We start from the raw sequence: 22,925 nt of genomic DNA on the forward strand, positions 1-22,925 counted from the left end.
TTTCGCACTTAGAAAAAAGAAAAATAATAATTTTAAGAAAAGGAATATTTTATTTACGTTACAATATTATAAAATAAATTTAAAAAAATTATTTTCATTGAATATAATTTTTAAACATGATTTGAAGCCCAGATCCTCAGGACTAGAAATTTGTTGCTTCCTTACCCTAAAAGACGCACCATACTTGACTGTCCGACTTAAAACAAACTTTAATATCTAGCGCTTTTTCTACGGAACAATATTGTGTGTGGGTCCTCTAATTTCTCTATTATTATTTCCTTTGGTACAGTAGTGTAGTATATTATAATATAATGCATGGTCGAGTTTGAAAATTATTGGTTAATATTAAGGGCCATTTATATATACTTTTTACGAGCAACAATTTCTCCATTTTAGCGCTATTAATCGCATTAAAAAAAGATAATAATTTAAAGAAAAAGAATATTCTATTTATCTTAACCTTTGAAACTACAATTAATGGAAAAGGTTTCTTTAAATATTCTGCTCATTAAACTCTTTCTTATTTATAAAAATTACACTCTGTATACTACTACTCAATCAGATATAATTAAAATTAAATTTTTAAATATTATACCTTAACCATTGAATCTATAATTGAGGGAAAACGTTTTCCTCAAATATTCTGCTCATTAAGCTCTTTTTATTTATAAAAATTGTAAGCTATAGTTTAAATAGATCTAGTTCAAATTGAATTTATAATTATTATAATTTAATTATTTATCTTATAAATAAAAGAAATCGAATCTTATAAGCTATAAAAAATATATTTTATACCATAATTTAATTAGACCTAATTTAAATAATATTTTTAATTTTTGCATGTTTTGCGAGAGATTTTTCTGTTCCGAATTCAGAAACATTTTACGAACTATCTCATAAAAATTGTTTGCACGCGTGCTGTAATAAAATTAGGTACGCGTTTCCTTGTTGGCATAGCAACTCTATTGTAATTGATTCATGACGTCATTGGTGAGATTTTTCGCTCTTCATTTGAGTTCTGTCCAAGAAATTGTTCGGTCATTACAGTTCTCTATATGATTACCTCTTTTTTATTAGAAAGAATTTTAAAGGTACGTTGACATATTTATCTTATAATTTTTATCGGAATATTACCTCAAATTGTTTTATTCAATAAAACTCCCGAAAATACGTGATACAAAATACAATCTAATAACAGACCCAAATAATAACAGATAATACGAAATTTACATAGGAAAACTCATGTGATGAAAATTTTTTTTAAAAAATTGATTAATTACATTTGGTTCAACTTTTTTTAGTTATTATTAATGATGACATGAAATATTGATAAATTTTAATTTTTAACTATTTTTGAATATTAAAAGAGATATGCAATTGCAGATTAGATATGCAGATTTTTATTGTATTTTTATTACCATTTTCGTCATGAAACAAAATACATAGGATTCAAACAATGAGATGTTTATATGCCGCAAAATATTTCAAAAGATTTATTAATAAATATTTACTTGAATCAAGATTTTCACCTTCCGCATAATTTTTCATTGCGACTTAAAACTCAGACGCACGGGGATAAACAAAATCATATTTTTACATAGAATCGCTTTGTAAAGTTATATAAACAGAAAAAATCGAAAAGTATTATTTTTAATTGTAAGAAATTATTAAAAACGTTAAACGATAAAATTATTAAAAATTTTATCCGATATATTGGAGGTTAATGGTTTGTTTATCTAATTAATTGTGTTTATATTTAGTTTATATTGCCTGTAGGGAAAATATTTGATTATATAATATTTTAAATAACTAATTTTATGAAATTCTCACTGATGTCTTAATTTTGTTACAACAGATTATATTTTCTGATATATTTTTTTTAAAAGAAATGAGCCTCGATAAATTGATAAATGTTAGAGCAATTTTTTCTTTGTGTGTGAGATTAAATACTGAAATGAGATTTCATCAACATATTCATAGCTTTTTACAACTGCATTTTTTTAAAAAAAAAACTTTTTTTTCAACTTTTTAGTACTACATTATATTTCTTCGGTTCAAAAGGTTCTAATTTTCAGAAATATCTTTTTACTATGTTCAAACATATTGCAATTGTTTTAAAAAGGAGATTAAATGCATTTAAATTGAGACGTAGAAAATAGTTTTGTTAATAAATTTCCTTTTTTTTCACTTTTCTTAAAAAATAGTTCGCAGTTATTAATTGCGAAAATAATTGTATAAATAATGGTATAATTGTAAAAATAATAGTATTTCATACAAAAGTATGTAAATAAACTACTTCTTAAAACAATTGAGAAAAAATTCAAATGTTCTTCACATATTTTACGGATATAATTCAATCCACAAAATAAATAATATATGTGTTGCGTATAATATGTTACATATAATAATGTAAACATTTTACAATAGAACATAAAATACCATAGTAACATATGTTTATTATATTATACGTTTATTTCTTTTTCCTAAAATAAAGTAACATTATTATTGACGGATAAACGCCTGTTGTTTTAAAATAACAACTAAAAACTCAAAAATAATAATGTACCGTCACTTTGTGCAGGATTTCGCAGTTTTTGAACTTTGACACGTAAGAAAACTATGTTAATTCAAACTTTAGTAAAATTTATCGATATTATATTCATAACTGGACTCAGATGAGTGAATTTGATCAATATTGGCATTATTTGTATGTAATATTTGCGAATAATAAGTCAAAACATACCTTGCACAAAGTAGCCCCCAAATGGGGCTACTTTGTGCAGCGATAGGAATTCAGTTTAATAATCATGTTTTTAGTAAAATATTGATATGAAATTGTTAAAAAAGTTAATTGTTGACATTTTTAAAGACAAAAACATCAAGATATGTAAAGATATTAGTTTAAAAATAATTTTCAGCGTTAAAAAATCATTTTTTTTTGAAGAATTTTTTCTTAAACAGAATGTTTATTTCAAAACATTTGAGTTTAAACAAAAGGAAACCATATACATTTTTAAACATTGAAATGGAGGAAATTTTAAAAATAATAATTATTACATATTCCTTAACATTTATAATATTGTTAAATTTGAACATAACATCCTTGAATGAACATGACAGAACTTGCTCTTCAGTTTCTGTCAAAATCACCTGATGTCCTATAAAATATATTTTTATGTGTTAATTCATTAGAAAAATCTTTGTAGAAGAAAAATAATAGTTTACCAGGAAGTTTCACGTGTTTCTTGTGAATTTTATTGGAGATAGTATTTCTGTGGATTTTGTACTTCCGAGAAGCTTCTGCTATCGACATACCACCAGCAACTGCTTGCAAACATTGTTGCAGCTTTTCTAAAGTGTAATCACGGTAGTTTCTCATTCCAGGTATTTTTTTATAACGTCTGAACATTTTTCTGTCGAAAAAAAAAACTAATGAAACTTTGCAAAAAGTAGCCCCAAAGTGAATTTTTTTTCATTTTCCGTTTATTTGTTATTAATTTTCAAATTTTTTTAACGCTAACATGATATAATTGTTTATTAATATATAAATAAAAAGTTTTGCACTTACGACAGTTGTTTTATCAACGTCTTTGCATTTCACAGCTAAAGTTTCCACGCACACTTTTCGACATCCGACGTCCTCGGAAAGTTGTTGACATTGGATGAACGAAACACACTCTGAGATAGTTTTAAAATTCGAAGAAATGTTTGTAGTAATAAAAGAGACTTCTATCTTCAAATTCCACACATTTTTAACGTGAAATAAACATAATACTGAATAGCAGCACTTGAAAAATGCCAAATTCGAATTTGCACGAAGTAGCCCCGCTGAACAAAGTACTATACTAAATAATAATTTACTCAAAATAATAATTTACTATTACTAAAATTATAAACCAAGAAAAAAAACATTGATTAAGTCATAATTAAACTGTCACAGTAAAACTATTAACCAAATGCCATTTTTCGTTTAAGGCTTTCGTTCAAATTATTTCTCTTCTATATAAGAAATCATTTATTTATTTCTAACTGTAATTACTTCAAGTTCTAGAAGAAAGAAATTTAAATTTTCGCCATCATCTTCTTCTTCAACTATTAATGAACTAATATTCAACAATCTTTATCAAAGAATTCGCCTTTATTCATTTGTCTTCCTTCATTCTGCTTTTCATTGGTCCACATTATTTTTTGTGGCTATTTTTTATTATATATATATTTTTTTGTCCGTATGATGCCGCAAGCATCAGTCCGTTATAAGTGCACCTATTTTACGAGATATTTTAGGCATTTTATTCTAACAAGAATATCGAACGCTTTGTCTTTAGAAGATGTAATTAATTCAAAACACCAATAATCGAAAACGCTCAATAATGAAACGATACACTATTTATGATTTATTTTCGCTTCCAAAACTGTTAATTGTAGCTGGTGTATTATCGAGTACTAGACTGGGTGATTTAATTGCTGTCTAGTGCGTTGCTATGCACTGAAACAAAAGTCCACCAAAACAAAATCTGTTTTTAGCTGTCTAATAAAAATATTTCATTTTTATACATCTCTCTATTATATTAAACATATTTATAAAATTTAATTTACTTCATTTGTGCCGTCTTAATTCTATCTTTGCTATGTATACATTTGATTTAAAAGACTATTTTTGTTTTAAGAATTAGTCTATCGTAAAATAACTGTTCTTACTTTTAATTGTATCGTAAAAATAACTTTACTGATGTGTGATAATTTTATTACTATTTATATATGAACGATGTTGATTAACTCTAATATTAAGAGACTTACTGGTTTGTCCAGCATATTTCATCTTACAAAACCCACAGGTGAACATATAAATAACATTTTTATTTTTACAAACAGATTTGGAGCTATCGTTATTATGAATTATATATTTTTTGTCAATATTAGGGCAAGCTTTACATCTTTTATCACCACATGCTTTATAAGGCGGAAAAAACTCTGGAATTGAATGCAATTCAAAAAATCTTTTGTTTTCAGAGTAGCAGGATGTCTATCCGAAAATCCCCTCTTAATTAGCTGAATGAACTTGCCCTAATATTGAGAAAAAACATGCAATTCAAAAAACGATACCTCAAAATCTGTTTGTAAAATTAAAAATTTTTATTTATATGTTTGAAATATTTTGGACAAACCACAGTAACTTTCTTAATATTAGAATTAATGAACATCGTTCAGATATAAAGAGTAACCTAGAATAGAATCCTTCAAGGTTGTATAATTTTAACAGTTAATATTTTATACACAGTATCGATTTAAGACTAAAAAAAGCTTTTATGCAAAACATATGGGCTCCTTCCAATATACACAGATTCCTTAACTTACACAATTTTTCACATCAAAGATAAACGCTTAATAGTGACAAACATTCCAAACGCTTAATATTCCAAATATGGAAAAAGATTTTAATAAACTTTATAAAATTAAAGCAATGAAAATAATGTTTATTTATCCAAAAAAAAAAGTCGACAAACCCTTTCAAAATTTGATTTAAAAAAACTAAAGTAACTAAATTCTATATAAAATTATTGAGTTAATTGCATGTTATTAGTAATAAATTACTAAAAATTCCTTGTTAATTTATATTTTCAGCATGTGCACATCCAATTCGATAAAATCCGTTGCTAAGAATCTGTACAAAAGGGGCAAATATCTCTCTCTATCTCTCTATTTTTAAAATAAATAGTCATTTTCTAGAATCATTTAAATTATATAATTAAATACCAGTTTCCAGCATAATATTATTACCTTGCGAAAATCTATTTTCGGGCCAAGCCTTCCTAACTAACAAATCAAACGTACTTCAGTACTGCAATACGAATGTGCCATAAAGCAAAATACCTCAATTTACACTTTTAACTCCATTTTCGCTTCTGTTTTCATTTTTTGTAATCTGGCAGTTTTATTACGAAAATACTTTAAATCTATCTTGAAAGATTCTGGTACATGTAAGTTCATATGAATTCGCTACTCGCTTTATAGATTTCGTTTTGTGTTTCGTTCTGTTTTTTCTTTACATTTTATTTTCTGTTTTTTGCGTGATATGTTTTTTATTTAATGTGTTCTATTTTGTTCCAAATTTTTGAGTGCTCCTCGCACTATTGTACTGATATATTTCGCTTTGACTATATTGATACAATATTAGAAAGCACTCCTTTTCTCGGATATAATCGTGTAAGCTAATGTAGAGATTATATCTTTTAATTTTTTTTTTGTTTTCCGGTTTTTTAATGCATGTTATTTTAAATTTTTAAAAAATATTTTTCAGAAATATTTCATTTCAATAATTTTTTTCTTCTTCTCTTTTAACTTGCTCTATCAAAGTTAAAAGCGATTTATCTTATAATTTTATAAATAAAGTGTGAAAAAAAGCATTTACTCTTTACATATATTTTTGTAAATCTTAACAAAGATGAAGTTCGTGAAATCTCTAATTTTCCAATTTTTGCTTTAAAATAGGTATAATAAATTAATATTAATAGGGAAAATGGGATTTCATAAGCTGTTAAAATATTTACTAATGTAATTCAAATAAAATCCTAAAATTTAAATAAGACTCTTTAAATAAAATTAAATAGGTATTAAAAACGAATAATAATAGAAAAATGGGATTTCAGAGGGTGTTAAAAGAATTATAGACATTAAATCAAAATTTATTTTTTGTCCTAATAACTGTCCTTGCATCAGAAAGTTTCTGGGTTCGAATCCCGGGCAAGGTAGGGATGTTCTTTCCTTCTCTGTACTATCTGTCCTTACTGTGGGAGCGACGTTGTCCCATCTAATGTGATGCCCCTGTAAGAGAGGTCAACAAAATCACCCTGTAGATGCCTGAATTGACGGATGTTAAGACAGGCGGGCATAAGAAGAAAAAAAAAATAATAACTAATTGTAAAATAAGAACTCAGAAGATGGGATCAGGAAACATGGATCAAAAAAATTAAAAATTAAATTAATTGTAAAACTTTTAGAGTACTCAGGAATAAATTGTTACGAAAGTTTTCCAGAAATACTTTAAAAAAATATTTTTTCCAGCCAATACTTGATATTCATGATGTTCAGCTATGTAACACTAAAAATTTTTTTAATAGTATCTAGATATTTACAAGTGAAGAAAAAAGAGTTTAATATTTAAATAGAACGGTTACTTGATAATATTCTTAACAAATGGCAAAAACAAATAAATTATATATTACTATGCTAAATGTTAAAAGAAAGCAATTTCGCGGATTGAAAAAAAAAAGTAAAAAAGTATCTCATGAATCCTATTTATTATTTTTAACGGGAAATAGATTAAAGTAACTTTCAACTTATTCTTTAAAATATTTTTTAAAGTATTAAATTTTTATAGAGTTAAGTTGTTATAAAAAATTTTAATATCTTAAGTTATTAATTTATAGTGTTAATTATTTTAAAAAAAGTTATTTTAGTATTAATTTGATTTAAACAGAAAAGCATATAGCATAAATAGCAAAATGAGGTGATGTTATTGAGAAGTGTCCACTAATATTGAGAAAAAAATTTCGATTCAAAGGGAAAGAAAGAAAACCTTGAATGAAAGAAAGATCGGAAGAATAAGAGAAATACATTATCCAAGTTCCATGTTCATCTTGTTCAGAACTATGGGTTTGCGTGCAATTTAGTGGGCTACTTGCCATACATAAAGTGATGAGTTTCCGAATATAGGCTTAGCGAGTTATCTATTCTTCTAATGCCATCATAGTTAATTAAATGACCTGTTTTCTCTGAAGTCTAATGTTTGGGTATTTTTAACTGAAATTGTTTAAATGTTCATTATATTTTATTAAAATAATGGAACTATTTTAAAGTTTTCAATTGACGTCTTACAAGGGAAATTTAAACAAAGGTAAACTTAAATTATGAAAACCTTAGAATGGATACAAATTAGCCGCCAGACACAAAAACTCTGAGAAAAAATATGGTTATACGATTGAAACTATTTATGAATATTTTTCATAATTTTACGTGAAACTTAAAGCACTTATCACTTAATCTTAAAGACACTTTCTCCAAGTTGAAAAAAATATTCTACAGGGCAGATACACAATCCAATGATTGGAAGCAGTAAGCTAAGAAAAAAGAAATCAAATCCGGATAATCCCAGATAATAAACTTAAAAGAGGAATGACTGCTCTTTTAAAGGTTTGATTATCATGGCTAAGAGAAATCCTATAGAATGAAACCATCTCATATACTGAGCGTTAAACTCGACTTTGCAAACGAATATATTCCAGCTATTACTGGATCCTTCTAATTGCAGTGAGGGACAAAATACACATTGTGTTTTATTCATAACTGTAAAGCATGCGTGTGAAAAGACAACAGGCGTACAATTACAACAAGTAAATTAGCCAACGCGAAAAGATTAAAATTTGAAAAAGAATACCTTCAGTTAAAAAACAATAGCCCAATCCATCCTAAATCCAAATTATATGATCCAATTTTGACAGCAGATCATAGTTTTGATACAAAATTCAGAATTAGATATTCAATCAAAACATCCAATCCTCATTCCAAACAAAACAAAATTTACTGAACTTTTAATATTCAATGACCATAAAAACTTGTGCCACTCTGGCGATTTACCAACACAATTGAGAAAGCATTATCCTTGGCAAACAAGTTGTAAAACTTTGTTTAAATAAGTGCTTTAAAGGTAGGCGATTTAAACATGGAAATCAGGTTCTTGCTCCATTACCTGTAAACCCATTTGAATGCATCAACTTTGCTGGTATTTAAAAGATGAAAATTGCATCGCATTATTAAATCCTGCAGTATATCTGTGTCAAGTTTGAGTAGAACATTCAGACGTCTCCAAAAGAGGCTTTGACTTTAAAAGTGTGCTAAACTCAAAAGAATATCCCGAAGTTTAGAACGGTTTTAGCAAAAAGTGAGAACGTGTACATGGTGGGAAGAAAATGGTTCGAATGACAAAAATTACGTTATTGAAAATCATTTCTTCCATTGTTTTAAAAAAAATGGTATTTCATGTATGGGCCTACGTGAACTTTTGCAAAGTGTTTAGAGAGGCAATAAATGTTTGCTATTAATATTTATTTTTGACACTATTTTTTTAATTCTATCTCTACTCATCAATTAATATTTGATATGCTTACTCTATGTTTTGCAAAACAATAATAGCTCTATTGATTATTAATTATTTTAATGCACCAAAAGTTTTTATTTTCTATGTTTTATGCTATATTTATATGAATTCAATATTCTTACATATTTTTGAAAACTTCTATTAATATTCTACACAAGATTTAGAATTTTTAAAGAGCAGAAAAAATATTATTTTAATAATGTGTACGGTTTTCGCGAATATTCTGAAAATGTTTTTAAAAATGTGTGGCTTTTCTTAATTAAAACTTTTTTAATTTGTAAATTAAAAACGACACCTTTCTAAACCAAAGTTCATCAGGGTCCGGCCCTGATTTAATGACCCTTAGAATTTCTAATTAAACATACTAATTAGAATTTCTTTAATACTAGGATTGAATAATTTGAATTATTACTAAGAATTTCTAAATAGGCTTACGTAGACTCCAGTGTTAAAAACAAATAAGAGAATATTATTAATCGTGTAATGATGGTTACATCATGAAACATTTTGAAATAATAAGTTTTTTGCTATTTAAACGAAAAAATGATTGTTTGAGAATTACACGATTAGTAAGAGGACGAACGAAGCAGAATTCCATATGACACCAATGTAGAAAGTGTCCGCAACAAAAAGTTGTCACGGAAATTATTACTCTATAAATTCCTTAGTAAGCTTTAATAAATAAATAGCGCTCGTAGTAATTTAAAAAGTTCATTTAAAATAAATGTTAAATCAACTTGTTGAAAGGTTTATGGTTCTTCTTTTTTTATAAAAGAGGAAAGCTTTAACAGCCAACGAATTTTACGAAAATTTCTTTTAGTTTATTACGAAACACTCTTTAATTTCGTAAGTGAGAGTTAATAAATAAATAGTGGTGATAGGTATTAAAACAAATAGTTAGCAAATAGGAAGTAAAATAGAGTTATTAAGTTAAAAGAAGAAGGTTTTATTTAAAATATATTAATTTTAAATTGCATTTTACTATGCATTTATATAAACCTGAATTGTTCCTCTACTTTATTCATCTGACATTATTTAGTTTGAGAGAAAAAAAAACATGAAAAATATAGTGTTTTCATTTAGACAAATATAAATATGCCATGAAAAATTATTAATGATGTACTCTGCAGTCATGAATTAGAAAATGAATCATAGAAATATTATTTTAAAAGCATTAGATCCACTAAAGTCAGTAATTCCTCATGAAAATTTACGATTACATCCTTCATAATAATTTAGGCTTTAAATGTCAAATACATTCATTTACGTGAGCAAGTTGTATAGTAACATAGATTCATTGACAAAATGTAGAAGCATGTTGGGTAATAAATATAAATGTAATATCTAGGATTCATTGAGAAAATAGAAAAGGTCATAGGTTTACTAGATCATAAAAACGTATTAATATAAACATTAATCTTTCATAATGTTGAAAACAAATTTTTTTATAAATTACCGCAAAATACGATTTATTTTTAAAATCTTTAAATTGAATTACTAATTAGCTTAGTATGAATATTTCAAAATAATCAATTACTTTTTACTATTTTTTAATAGATTTACCTTTTTTCAAAGTCACTTTCCTAATTTACTTCAACGAATTCATTGAATATTTCTTTTTGCTTTTAAACGTAAGAATTAAAAAACCCTTAAAATTTCGTTTGTCACTAAAAATGCCTAACATAACGTTAAATTTCACAACTCTATGTGATACATTTGCAAGAAGTATATAAAGTATCTCTAACATTTTTCAAATGGTTAACAGCAGCTAATTTTAAATTCTATTGATGTTATATATACTCCTTACTTATGCAATATACATTGTAAAAACATCTCTTCAAATTTTACGCTGAACTCCCCCTTCCACCAGAATTTTTTTTTTTTTGAAGGAACACTTTATTTCACACCGAATCGAGTCTTCATATGCAATTTAAAGGATGTTAATAAATATAAAACTCTTATAACGGGAAATGTTTAAGCCAAAATCAATCACTTTCACACCATATGTTATATTTTTCGAAAACACCGACGTTAGAGAACTTTAGATATCATCTGTAGATTGTTTATATCTGAATACAATTTGGCGAGAGTTTGCTGTGTTCAATGCTGCTATGCATCTACTGAAACAAAAGTTCGCAATTAAAATATGTATGCAGATTTTATAATGATATTCATAATATAAAATTATAGGTAAGTTTATTTATAATTTAGTTTTTAAGTCTATGTAAACCATGTATTAAATATCATGAATTAAATTAGCAAACTATTTATTAAGTAATTTTATAATGTATAATTTCTATACGCCTCGGTGCTTTTATGCCTCGTTCAAATTTGCTTTTATATTTTTTCGCACTACTTATATGTTTAAGTTAAAAACTAATTTTGTTTCAAGAATAATTGTAAATATGTATCCGAAATTAATGATTCTTACTTTAGATTGCATCATAGAAATAACTTTACTGTTTCTTATGGGTATCTTATATTATTGCTTCTTATCTTACTGTTTTTTTAATTGTTACTGAGTGCCAAAAATGGTGGCAGCAACTTTTAGTGTTGAAAACATTGCTGGTGTTTCACTATTCTAGGTAGTTGTCACCATTTTTGGTGTAAAGATATACTAAAATTTTTTACCTTGTACTCTAAATAAAATTAACATTATAATTAACTATATACAATAACTATATACAATGTATATGTAAAACTATATACAATAAATTCATGATAAAAAAAATTATATGCGTTTGCGTATGTAGCATTTTTGGACAATCATCACGTGTTAAAAAATGGCATTTTATTACTGAAATATTTCATAAACAGACAAAAAAATACAAAAATATCTAAAAGAAATACTTTAAAACAAGTTAAAAATACTTACTTCAATCTATTTTTTGTTAAAATAATAATAGAGATGTTTCGTACATAATTTTTCTATTTCTGCTGTGTGATATTATCAAGTAACATATGAACTTTATATTCTCATTTATAAATATTTAAACACTACTGAAAAAAAAATTTCTTTTCGTTCCATTGTCTCAGTTAACATTATAAATGTCTTAAATTGGCCCTTTTGGTTAGGAAATTTTTTATTTTATTTATTTGTTTAAAAATCTTACAATAATTTGTATTAATTTCTATCACTAGACAGAATAATAAATGATGCTTTTAAGAACAGATCTGGAAAATAAAACTTCATTTTGTGATCCTAGCAGAGATTCGTTATATTCAGCAAACATGAAATCATTTGATTTTTAACGAAACTCCATTTGTCACAGCACATTTTCTATAATAGTTTATTTTAATTTAATGCACTCTATAACGGGACGAAACAGGGTTCGTTTATTATATGTGTTTTCTGATCAATTGTGTTAACCATAATTTAACATTTTTATAAAGTGTTTTTTAAAGGCTCTGCTGCTGATCATATCCAATAAAATCAAGTTAAGTAAATCTATTTGCTTTAATTATAAAACAACAGTAAGTTAAACTTGAATTTAATTATGTAAAAGCATATATTAAGTACATTATATTATATGTATATGTATAGAATCCTTATAAGAAATAAAGCAAAGTATAGGTGGGTACTTTATTTACGTCTCACTAGAGCTGCACAATAGGCTATTAGCGACGATCTGGAAAACATCTCGGATGATGATCCGAAGACATTCTATTGCAATTTTCATCCTCTGCAGAAGGGATGGCACATCTACTTCGGTAGCCTAACGAGAAGTCGAGCGTTTTACGGTAGAACAGTTTAACGAGTACCAATACCGCACACCCTCGGTCCCTTCGTAGACTGATCCAAGTGGTCACCCAGCCGCACACTGATAGCAGCCAGTGAGGCTTGAATTCGGTGCTTGACTGGGAACCATGTCTTAACGATCAGTCCACTGCGGGACCAATTTTTTTTTTTAAATGAGCCAATACCATTGGGAATTTTTCGGACCATTTTATTAAAAGGATACGATGCTAAATCCTATGTGATAAATGATAATAGTTTACAAGCTTATGCTGGAAACCTGAAAATAATTAAGCACTTATTTCTTTGTCAAATGAATCAAAGCAGGGGACTCACTAACTTGTTTATATTTTTAAATTTTGACTAGCTGGTATTTTTGAGCATTTTTGAATGAAATTGAGTCTTTTTTTTCTTTTTGCACGTAAAGAAAAGAATAATAAAAACTCTTAAAGATTTCTTAGTTATACGAATTAAAATTATTTAACCAATACGCTACAAACAATGTCGAAAAACTAGGTTTTAAGTGAAACGTGGCTTCCCTTCTGACAGAAAAGTAAAAGAACAGGAAAAAACTTTAAACCTTATGCTATTTATTATAATTAAAATTATTAAAAAATATAAAGTAAATAAAATTGATCTTGAAAGCTGTCAATGATAACGAGCATTGTCATGACTGTGCTATCTTTCTTTTTCTTTTCTCTCCTTTTTTTTTTTTTTTTTCTTTTTTTTTTTTTTTTGGAGCATTTTCAATATTTTTATATCCCTCAGCACATTCTTTTCTTTTCTTTTTTTTAACAAACTAAATCGAAGTTAATAATGAGTTTTTAAAAAAATAGTTGATTTATATACTTTATAGAATCTAAGACTCTTCTTTCCTAATCATGTGTTGTACAAATTATGAAAAGAGAATTTTGCATTCAAATTATGCCAGGAATAATAATAGTACATTACAATGCAAAAGTAACATCCTTTTGCGCCTAGTTTTGCTTTTGAGTAATAAAACTTTAATATATTTTGTAGGGACTTTTTTTTTTAATTAACTTGGGATACCACTGCTTTTCTGTTAACTAGCTTTCTTTGCAGTATTTTACAATAAAATAACTTCGAGTTGGTTAAGTATCTTTTTAATATTTGTTCTATTAACCTCAATAAAAACAAGCTTATACTTAATTGCAAGTACGATGAAAGCCCTATTACAGATAAAAAAGAAATAAGGCTAATTGGTTTTATTGTACCCATCTTGGCGATGAAATTTCGGGAAAAAAACGTGAACAAAGCGTATGTTTAAAGATTCAATTTCTCAGGATTTATTCAACCGATTTTGCTCAAATTTTGGATTCTGCCTTGTAAAGTTAAATACTTTTAAAAAAATGTAAAAAATTGTATACCTTATTATTCAAAATTCTTCGGCTATTATTAAATAAAATAATGAAAGATAATAAATTTTTACTAAAATTAATTTTTTGCTTGAGATTATCTTCGGATAAACAAATTTTATAATTGTGTGCAAATTTTTTTTATTTCACTTCAAAAGTTCCCGAGATATGGCAAAATACGCAAATAGTTAGACTAACGTTAAGGGGTCCAAACTTTAGATCTCTTTTCCGACCAAATTATGAAGATCATATTTCCCACATTGTCGCTAACCCCTATATTTTTGGGGTCAAAAATCCGATTCCTTCGATAAAGAGGTATATTTATTCAGAGAAAATACGTTTTTGTGTCCTTTTTCGTAATTTAAAATATGCATTAATTAGTTAGCATACTGGAGGTAACCCCCTCGAACCATTAAGAATTGAACATGAAGATTCGATCATTAGATCAAAAGTTATTCCGGATGGTCCGTTCTTTATTTTTCGCACTGTATATACAAACCGTGGTGTCTGAAGAACACAAGAAATTGTTGGAAAGAACACTTTAATTTCTAGTTACCATCAAATCGAGCATTCATTTTCACTTTAAAGAGTGTACTTAAATCTTTAGGCGATTTCATACCGGCTGCAATATGCAACTGAAGCAAAATTCGATCGACCTACTGGTTTCCGCTCGATTGATTAAGAAAAAATGACTATTTTCTCATTCATCTGAAACATTTCGTACGTTTTTTTTTATTGTTTTATCACGTGACAGTATGATACCTTAGCTTCGAGGGTTCAGAGCTTTTTTTGACCAATCATAAAGCAGATATTCTCCGTTTAATGGCAGTGGTAAAGAGAAACTAGGGGGATAGAGGAAGATAAAAATTTGGTTATATGTAACAAACACTTCGAGACAGTTTTATGTAAATAATACGCTGATTGAACAATGATAAACTAGTTTTTAATTAAGAGATGTAAATATTTCGTACTAGCAATTACTAATTCCAAGATTGAAATCCAAAATTCAGCAGTAGTTCAGCTTAGTTCTTGTTTGTTAATAGTTACTTATAAAAATAAATTGCAAATATTTGAATAATTACCACTTTCTACATTTTTTTATCATCTCATTATCATTTTCTTCTACTTCTATCGCTATACAATCGTAAACGGTTCTGCAGTTAAACTGTAAAATTAGGTCTTCATCAAGGTATAAGGATTGCCCAACAAGGAAAGCAGGTCACATGTGCAACATTCTTTTCCCCCCAATTAAAAAATTTATGTCCCGCAGTTGACTGATCGTAAAGATACGGTTTCCAGTAGAACACCGAAGTCAAGCATCACTCACTGAGGCCAGTAAGCGGGTGGGAGACCACTTTGTTCAGCCTGCGTAGGGACCGAGTGTGGGCGGTATCGGTCCTCGTTAAAGTGTTCCGTCGTAAAGTGCTCGATTTCAGGTGCAGATCGTTGGACTACCAAAGTGGAGGAGCCATCCCCTCTGCAGAGGATCAAAATTGTGATGGCATGTCTTCGGATCATCCTCAGGGATTTTTGCCAGACCGTCGCCAATAGCCCATTGTGCAGCTCTAGTAGGACGTAAATAAAGTACCTACCAACCTACCTAAAAAGGCGTTTTCTCAACTACGGGATGGGAGAGAACTGTGGCTTTCTAATTAACGTCCTCTCAGAATTTCGTTTATAACAGATATTTGTGTCCGCACTCATCTGAAATATTATTTGAACTCGGTAAATATTCCATTAACAGCATTATTTCTAAAATAGATTTGAATAGTTATTTTGATTATTTTAAACGATTTCGGATACATTGATGATGAGTTTTTATTTTTAAGATTTGCCTAATTACAAATTTTAATTATTTACGATTATATACTTTAAATTTTCATAATATGATGAAAAGTACGTTTTAACATTTGTCTTATAAGTAATTGCAATTTGTAATTCTCAATCTTCTTACAATTTTAAAATGATTTATCAGAAAACATAGATATCTCAACCAGATCCTAAAACGTAAGTCTGTATCAAAAGTTTTAAAACTATAATGAGAGAATATAGCTTGTAAAAAATTACTATTACTCAAAGATTGTCTATTTATTCAGAGAAACATCAAAAATGAATGCTGATGAAATGAAAGTTTTGAATGAAAGTTTTGTATTCCAATTCACTATATAAATGCAAATAAGTCTCTTTAAGGGGATCCAGAGGTCCCATTTAAACCTCATTTTTAACTTTTTAACAATTTTTATCAGTGAAATGACAGGATTTATTCCTTTCAGTTATATTTTTAATTTTTTCTAGCCCAAAATAATTATAAATTAAGATATAAAAATGATGACGAAGATGGAATACAGATGAAGGGTCCATACCGTATAATCAAAAACAGTTGAAACCAAAAAACTAACGACTATGAATGAATGTTAGAACCAAAAAAATCTAAAAAATGTCATTTTTTCACAAAATGGCGACCATTTAAAAAGCATTGACTTTTTTGGCTTTTAAACGTACAGTCGGCAAAGAAAAAAAAAGATATCACGCTGAATAACTTTCGTTCTAATGATCGGATTTTCACGAACTAAGTGTCAGTCTTAATGGTTCCTGGGAATGACCTCAAATGTGCTAATTAATTAGTGCTAACTATTAATTAAGTTATGAAATCAGACACAAAAGCGTACTTTCTCTGAATAAACATATTTATTTTTTTGCATAATTGTAATTCTGACCCTTGAAATTGGGGGAGTAGGCAAAATTTCGAAAGTTTGGGTCGTAAATTGGGTCGCAATAAAGATTTATATATTTGCTGTAGTCCCTGAAAACAGTCAAGTAAAGTCGCCACCGCAAATGAATATTTCAAGATAACACATAGACTGATTCAATTTTGGAGTACTTAATTTTACTCGGTTGCTAAGCAAGCAATTTTAGAATACAAAAAAAATTGAAATAATGTTTTGTGATTGCTCGGAAAGGTTTTTAATAATAGTTAATAGTAAATATCTCGAAGTTTCTAGACAATAAACAAGTTTTAAGCTGATTTCTGTCCAAAAGGCAAAGATTTTTATCTTTTTTATCTCCTAAGAAAGGAAAAGTTAAATCGATTTATAAATTATTTATGATTTTTTAAGCTTTTTGAATTTGAATACATAAGCTTTTTTATCTGACATTATTTGGGTTTTTTTATTTTGTTTTTACTTTATTTATACGAGGATTGCACACTAAAATGAAATTTACATAATTTATTATAATTATATACAGAATTTCAGGGATAGTCATTCTTACAGGTTTTAATCGAGCAAGAAAGTTTGAAGAAATAAAAAAAAAAAGTGCCTGGAAAATAAAATGTGGATTGTATAGCAATTCTTATGCGCATTCGCGGGTTACATATTGAAATTAATATGTTGCATAGTGAGTGTATGATTAATTGTTTAAAAAATCGTTTCATTCTGCCACATATTTAGATTGCTGATTAGATTGCCTGATGTTTCGATACATTTTGAAACTTATTTTTGCAAATTCACCATAAAATGTCGTACAACATGTTCTTCAATTACGATTAGCTACACTCATCACAAAATACTATGATTTCTTTGTTTTATATATATATATATATATATATATATATCAGATACGATACTCTCTTTTTAAACAGAATTCGTAAGGTTCTTAAGATACTGAACTGAAATGGAGGCACAAAAACTTAAAAGATGAAATATTCAATTTCTTTAACTCAAAATATCTGATTTTTAAAAAATTTTAATTTTAAAAATCAGATATTTTAATTTAATGATTTGATTTTGAAGTTAATAATTCTATTTTAAAAGTTAAAGATAACTTTTATAGTTACAATATTGATGCTACGGTACTCTTATGTTTTTAAAAACCACATGAATCCTGTTAAAATGTTAAAATGCATATGTTTACTTTTACGATCATAAAATCCTTATCAAAATAATGATCAAGACCCAAATGTAAAACAGTATAATTTATGAAAATAAACTTCACTAGTTTCAAAAATATGAAGAGGGATATAAAAGTTGAGATGTTTAAGCGTTCAAATGTAAGCGCCTATTCTCAAGACTCGTCAGGTGTGAATGACTTGTGACTTTAATTAATGGGACTCTCAAAACATCTCTATTTTTAATATCATCAATTATTTTTTAAATCAATGAAGTTTTATTCTTTCGATTCAGTTTCTTGGGACCATTTATTTAGTAACACAGTATGATAAATAACTTCACTCGATATTAAAATAAATTTTATGTAAGATATAGGCATAGGTTCTTAGATTGAAAAAATAATAATTGGTCACTACTTTCTAAAAAAATCAATGAAGTAATTTTTTTATTACAAGCCTTAATAACATTTAAAAAAAAAATCCTTTTACAATTGAAATTTTCAAAAGTCGAATTTGAAAATGGAATGTCCCAGGAATCGAAATTAAATAGTTACAAGGACAGCTATTTCAAACAAATTAGCATTTCCGTCCTACTCGAAGTTGATAGCATAATAGTAAACGGGAAGAAGCGTAATAGTAAACGGGGCTTCCATCGCATATCCTTAACCTAGTTACCGCTATCATTAAATAAATGGAATAAGCTTAGACAAATAATAATACTTAAATTTTTCTCGTTTTAGCTTTCAACCAAACAGATTTCAATTATGGAAAAAGCGAAATATATTGTGTAGGTTTCTTGGAGCAATGTCAATTTTATCCTCTTATGACAAAATATATAGGAAAAATTGGTTTTCACAGTTTCTGTAAAAAGTATGTTAACCTTCTCTCCGCGTATTTTTTACTTTTATTTTTTAATCAAAATAAGTTTGAAAATCGAGTATTTTTTATTGCATTTTTTTAATTAGATGAGGATTCTAAAATTGGCGTGCTTTCGGAATCTTTTTACAAATTTTAATATCTGGTATTCGCTGTTTAGCAAAATAAGGCATTTTCCAAATAACAAATTATGTTATAAAAATATCTTGGGAATCGTGCTACATTTTTTTTTAAGAAAAGTAAATTTTTTCAACATCTTTTTTTAAAAAGAGAAATTTTGTTAAAATTAACTGTGTAATATATAAGTCTTAAAGTTATATACAAATCGTCATAAGAAAATTGCTGCCAAATTTGTTTCTTTAAAAAACAAAGCAAACAGTTGTGATTTTTTTCAATTGCACTAATATGTATTTAATTTTCACAAGCCAAACAAATAGGAAACAATAAAGTAAATAAATAAATAATTCTTTTGTTCAATCTTAGAGAAAAGCGTGCACTTATTTACTACGATCAGTCGGTTTTGCACCAAGCAATTTTAACATAGAAAATACTATTAAATTCTACGCAACGAGCAAACGTTGCAAGAGCGTTAATGTTTGCTCTTCACAATTTTTTTTTTCTATGGATAGTGAATTTAATAATAGTATTAGTTATTAAATTCTAATCTAAAATTACTATATTATACTATTATTATTCTAATTAAATAATAATAGTATAATTTAATAAGAATAATAATAGTAGTAAATAAATGATGAATTAATTCCTTTTTATTTGCGGGATTTAAATTAGACACATTTTGTTTAAAAGGAAATGAACAAAAAATCAAACCTGGAATTTAAACGCAAGAATAAATAACTATTACTCTACAAGAAAGAAAAGAAAAATCTTGCAATTAAAATTTGACCAATTTTTGACAAGTGCTCAAATTTTTAACTGGTTTTCTGTACAGGATGAAAGCACAATTTTCAAACGCTTTCTGATCACTACTAGCAAAACTTATCGCCATTCAAAATTTTGATTATTTTCGGCCTGAACAAGTCAGAAGACTGAAAACTAAAATGTAGAAAAAAGGAAAGTAAAAAAATTTATACATATTTAAAATATCAAGCTTGTTCAGTAGACCAAAAATGAGAAAATAAATTTATAAACATTTTCACACATTACATAAACCACAAGTGCAAAATTTTACAATGAACTTCTATCAACATTTAAAATTCCACTTTCTTCGTTTTGGTGACAAAAATTAACATTTCTTTTTCAGTACACTTATCAAACATGATGTTTATAAACATTTCAATTTCCGATTACACATTTTAAAGGACTTTCCTTATTGCTCGCCTTTAAAATATATAATCTTATTGCAAATTTTATTAATTAAAAATTTTTTTTATTCTCTAGTAAATCGAAAAGAAAAACAGTTTAATATTTGAGTAAAAAAATAAGTTTTCTAAACTTATTTTTAATTTAGCATTAATGAGAATAAAATCAGATGCATATGGACAAAACTCCTCAATAATAAACTCAAAAGTCAATTTATTTATTATACCGAAATTAGTTGACAATTAGTTTAAACCAATTTAGATAAAACGAAATTAGTTAAAAAAAATTAGGTAGGTTTCCTCCCCTCCTCTGATTTGGAACCATTTTTTACACGATAATTTCGATTGCATCGTATACCGAGGATGTGGAGTCATTTTGAGATTTATTTTTTATTATTTTTTTGTATTAACGAAGTCTATTTTATAAGGTAAAAGAACTTATAAATGTTTGGGGAGCACATAGGATAAAATTCATATTAAACTATTAAACATTAAAACGTTATAAATAATTAATTAACCTATAATAATGTACATTAAAAATTAATCTTAGAAATAAATGTGTTAAATATGACTAGAAAAACAATTGTGTAATATACCACTTAAATTTGTAAAATGCAATTAGAACACCAAATGTGAAAAATGTTTCGCTTTGGGCAACGGGATGTGAATAGAGTCAGCTATTTTCAAATAAAAAGCTTCTTTTCTGTCAACTTCAACATACTATTAAGATTTTACATCAGGCTATTTTTAAAAAATTACATCACAAATATAATAAATTACAAAGAAGTGCAAGGAACATAACGTCTTATGTAAAAAATCATAAAACTAGTTTCAAAATTACGCATCACTTTGCCTACGAAATACTTTCTACAAATTGTAAACGAAATAACTAGTCGACGAAATGACCCTTCTGACAAAATGACCCTGTCAACGAAACGACTCTGTCGAGTAAACGGCCTGTCGACAAAATGACCTTTCGATGAAATGGTCTGTCGATGAAATGGCCTGTCGATGAAGTGATTGTTGATGAAATGAATGCGACCCGATCAGGATCAGTCAGTTTGAATACCCATTGCATCTATCATGCTTTCCATTGAACCATCGTTCCCCCTTTCTAATGTTAAATAATATCGTTTTACTACCTTCCAAAATAAAGTATAATCAACATCAGATACACTCAATAATAAATTTTCCTTGGATCACAAAACTATTGATTGCAGTGACTTTTAAAACACAATAACAGGATGTCAGCTCCAATCAGCGATTTCTACTTTATCCGAAACATTTTTATTCTTTGATCATCTAATTGGGTGTGTTGAAAAAAGATTTTTTTTCTACTGCATTATGCTTCTATTAAATCATTTAATTTTTCATTATTTTTGTTTTGAACATTTATTTTAATTAAATTGTACAAACACCCTTTTGAGCTTTTTTCTTCAAATCCGAAAACTTGCAACCGTTCAGGTTTTATGGCGTTAAACTAGTTACAAGGATAATAAAACTACGATGACTACCGGAATCGCATTCCAACTAATTTCTTTTTACTTCCAAATATCAAATAGGCTAAAGAAGAAATTGTTTCATTTTGAAACAAAATATTTTCTTCTTTCGACTCATTATTTATAGCCTGTCTGTTCCATTCATTATGTGGTTTCGTACAAAATTTGCATATCCTTTTTGATACTTTTTAAGACATCGAAATTATCCCTAAACGCTGGTTTTCCTTTCATCAGTGATTCAAGAACAATTTTTCTCTTCATAAGTTTAACAATTACAAAATATATTATTTGGCACCGTAAAGAATGCTGAGGGGTCACAAAGTTCTCCCTGTTCCCATAACAAGTTATACCTCTGGAGGTACTGAATTGGAGAATGATTGTTCCCTGGTTCAGGCCATAATTACGATCTGGGGATGAATGAATGGATGTATGAATGGGTTCACCCTATAAACGGATATAACAGAAGTTGAATTCGTGGCCATAGATAGTGCCACTGAAAAACAAGAGCAATCGCACTCCCTCTGCCTTGATGACCGACGACAGCAACAAAAAAGAACCCCATAAAGTTTCCACAAGAAGAAATTTGAGTTTGAAATTCGGTGAAAAAAGATACGAATTTAAGTCAGATGAGTAAGGGATGATTTGGTAGCTCTTCAAATGGATATTTTTTTTAACCATAAGCATTTTTTGCGACCTTTTGTTTCCAATAGAAATAAAATTGATGAAGCAATTAGGTAGGTTGTTAATTTTTATGAACTTACAGGTGATTATGCTGTGACCTCTTTGTGTTCACTCTTCACTTCGAGAAGAGTAAACGATGCAAAATGAGCGAACAATGAAGTAAAATTTCAATACATATAATTTTAAAAAAATTTCCTAAAAACAAAAACTCAAAGTAAAATGAATATCAATTTATCTTTTTTTTTCATAATTTTTTTGAGGAAAATTTTAAATAATTTTCAAAGAAAAATGTAACGATATCTTTCGACATTATTGTTACAAATACTTGCAATTTTTGAGCCAAAAAGTAACACAAAAACACATGAAAAAGTACGAAATTTAAAAAATAGCGAAATACT

At 27.5% G+C, this 22,925-nt stretch overlaps 1 protein-coding gene across 2 annotated transcripts in view; it reads left to right on the forward strand.

Moving 5' to 3' along the window:
* The first annotated feature begins 997 nt into the window (after nucleotides 1–997).
* LOC107455726 (protein tyrosine phosphatase domain-containing protein 1) overlaps nucleotides 998–22,925 on the forward strand; it is a 113,305-nt gene continuing 91,377 nt past the window's right edge. Inside the window, exon 1 of one of the 2 annotated variants that reach the window (XM_016073396.4) lies at nucleotides 998–1,091. The gene's annotated coding sequence lies outside the window, so the exon portion shown is untranslated. The remainder of the gene's footprint in view (nucleotides 1,092–22,925) is intronic. The other variant, XM_043048992.3, reaches the window with a different exon arrangement.

Source organism: Parasteatoda tepidariorum, chromosome 11, assembly GCF_982258835.1.
Source record: "Parasteatoda tepidariorum strain Cologne lab strain chromosome 11, Ptep-v5.0, whole genome shotgun sequence".
NCBI classification, from domain to species: Eukaryota; Metazoa; Arthropoda; class Arachnida; order Araneae; family Theridiidae; genus Parasteatoda; species Parasteatoda tepidariorum.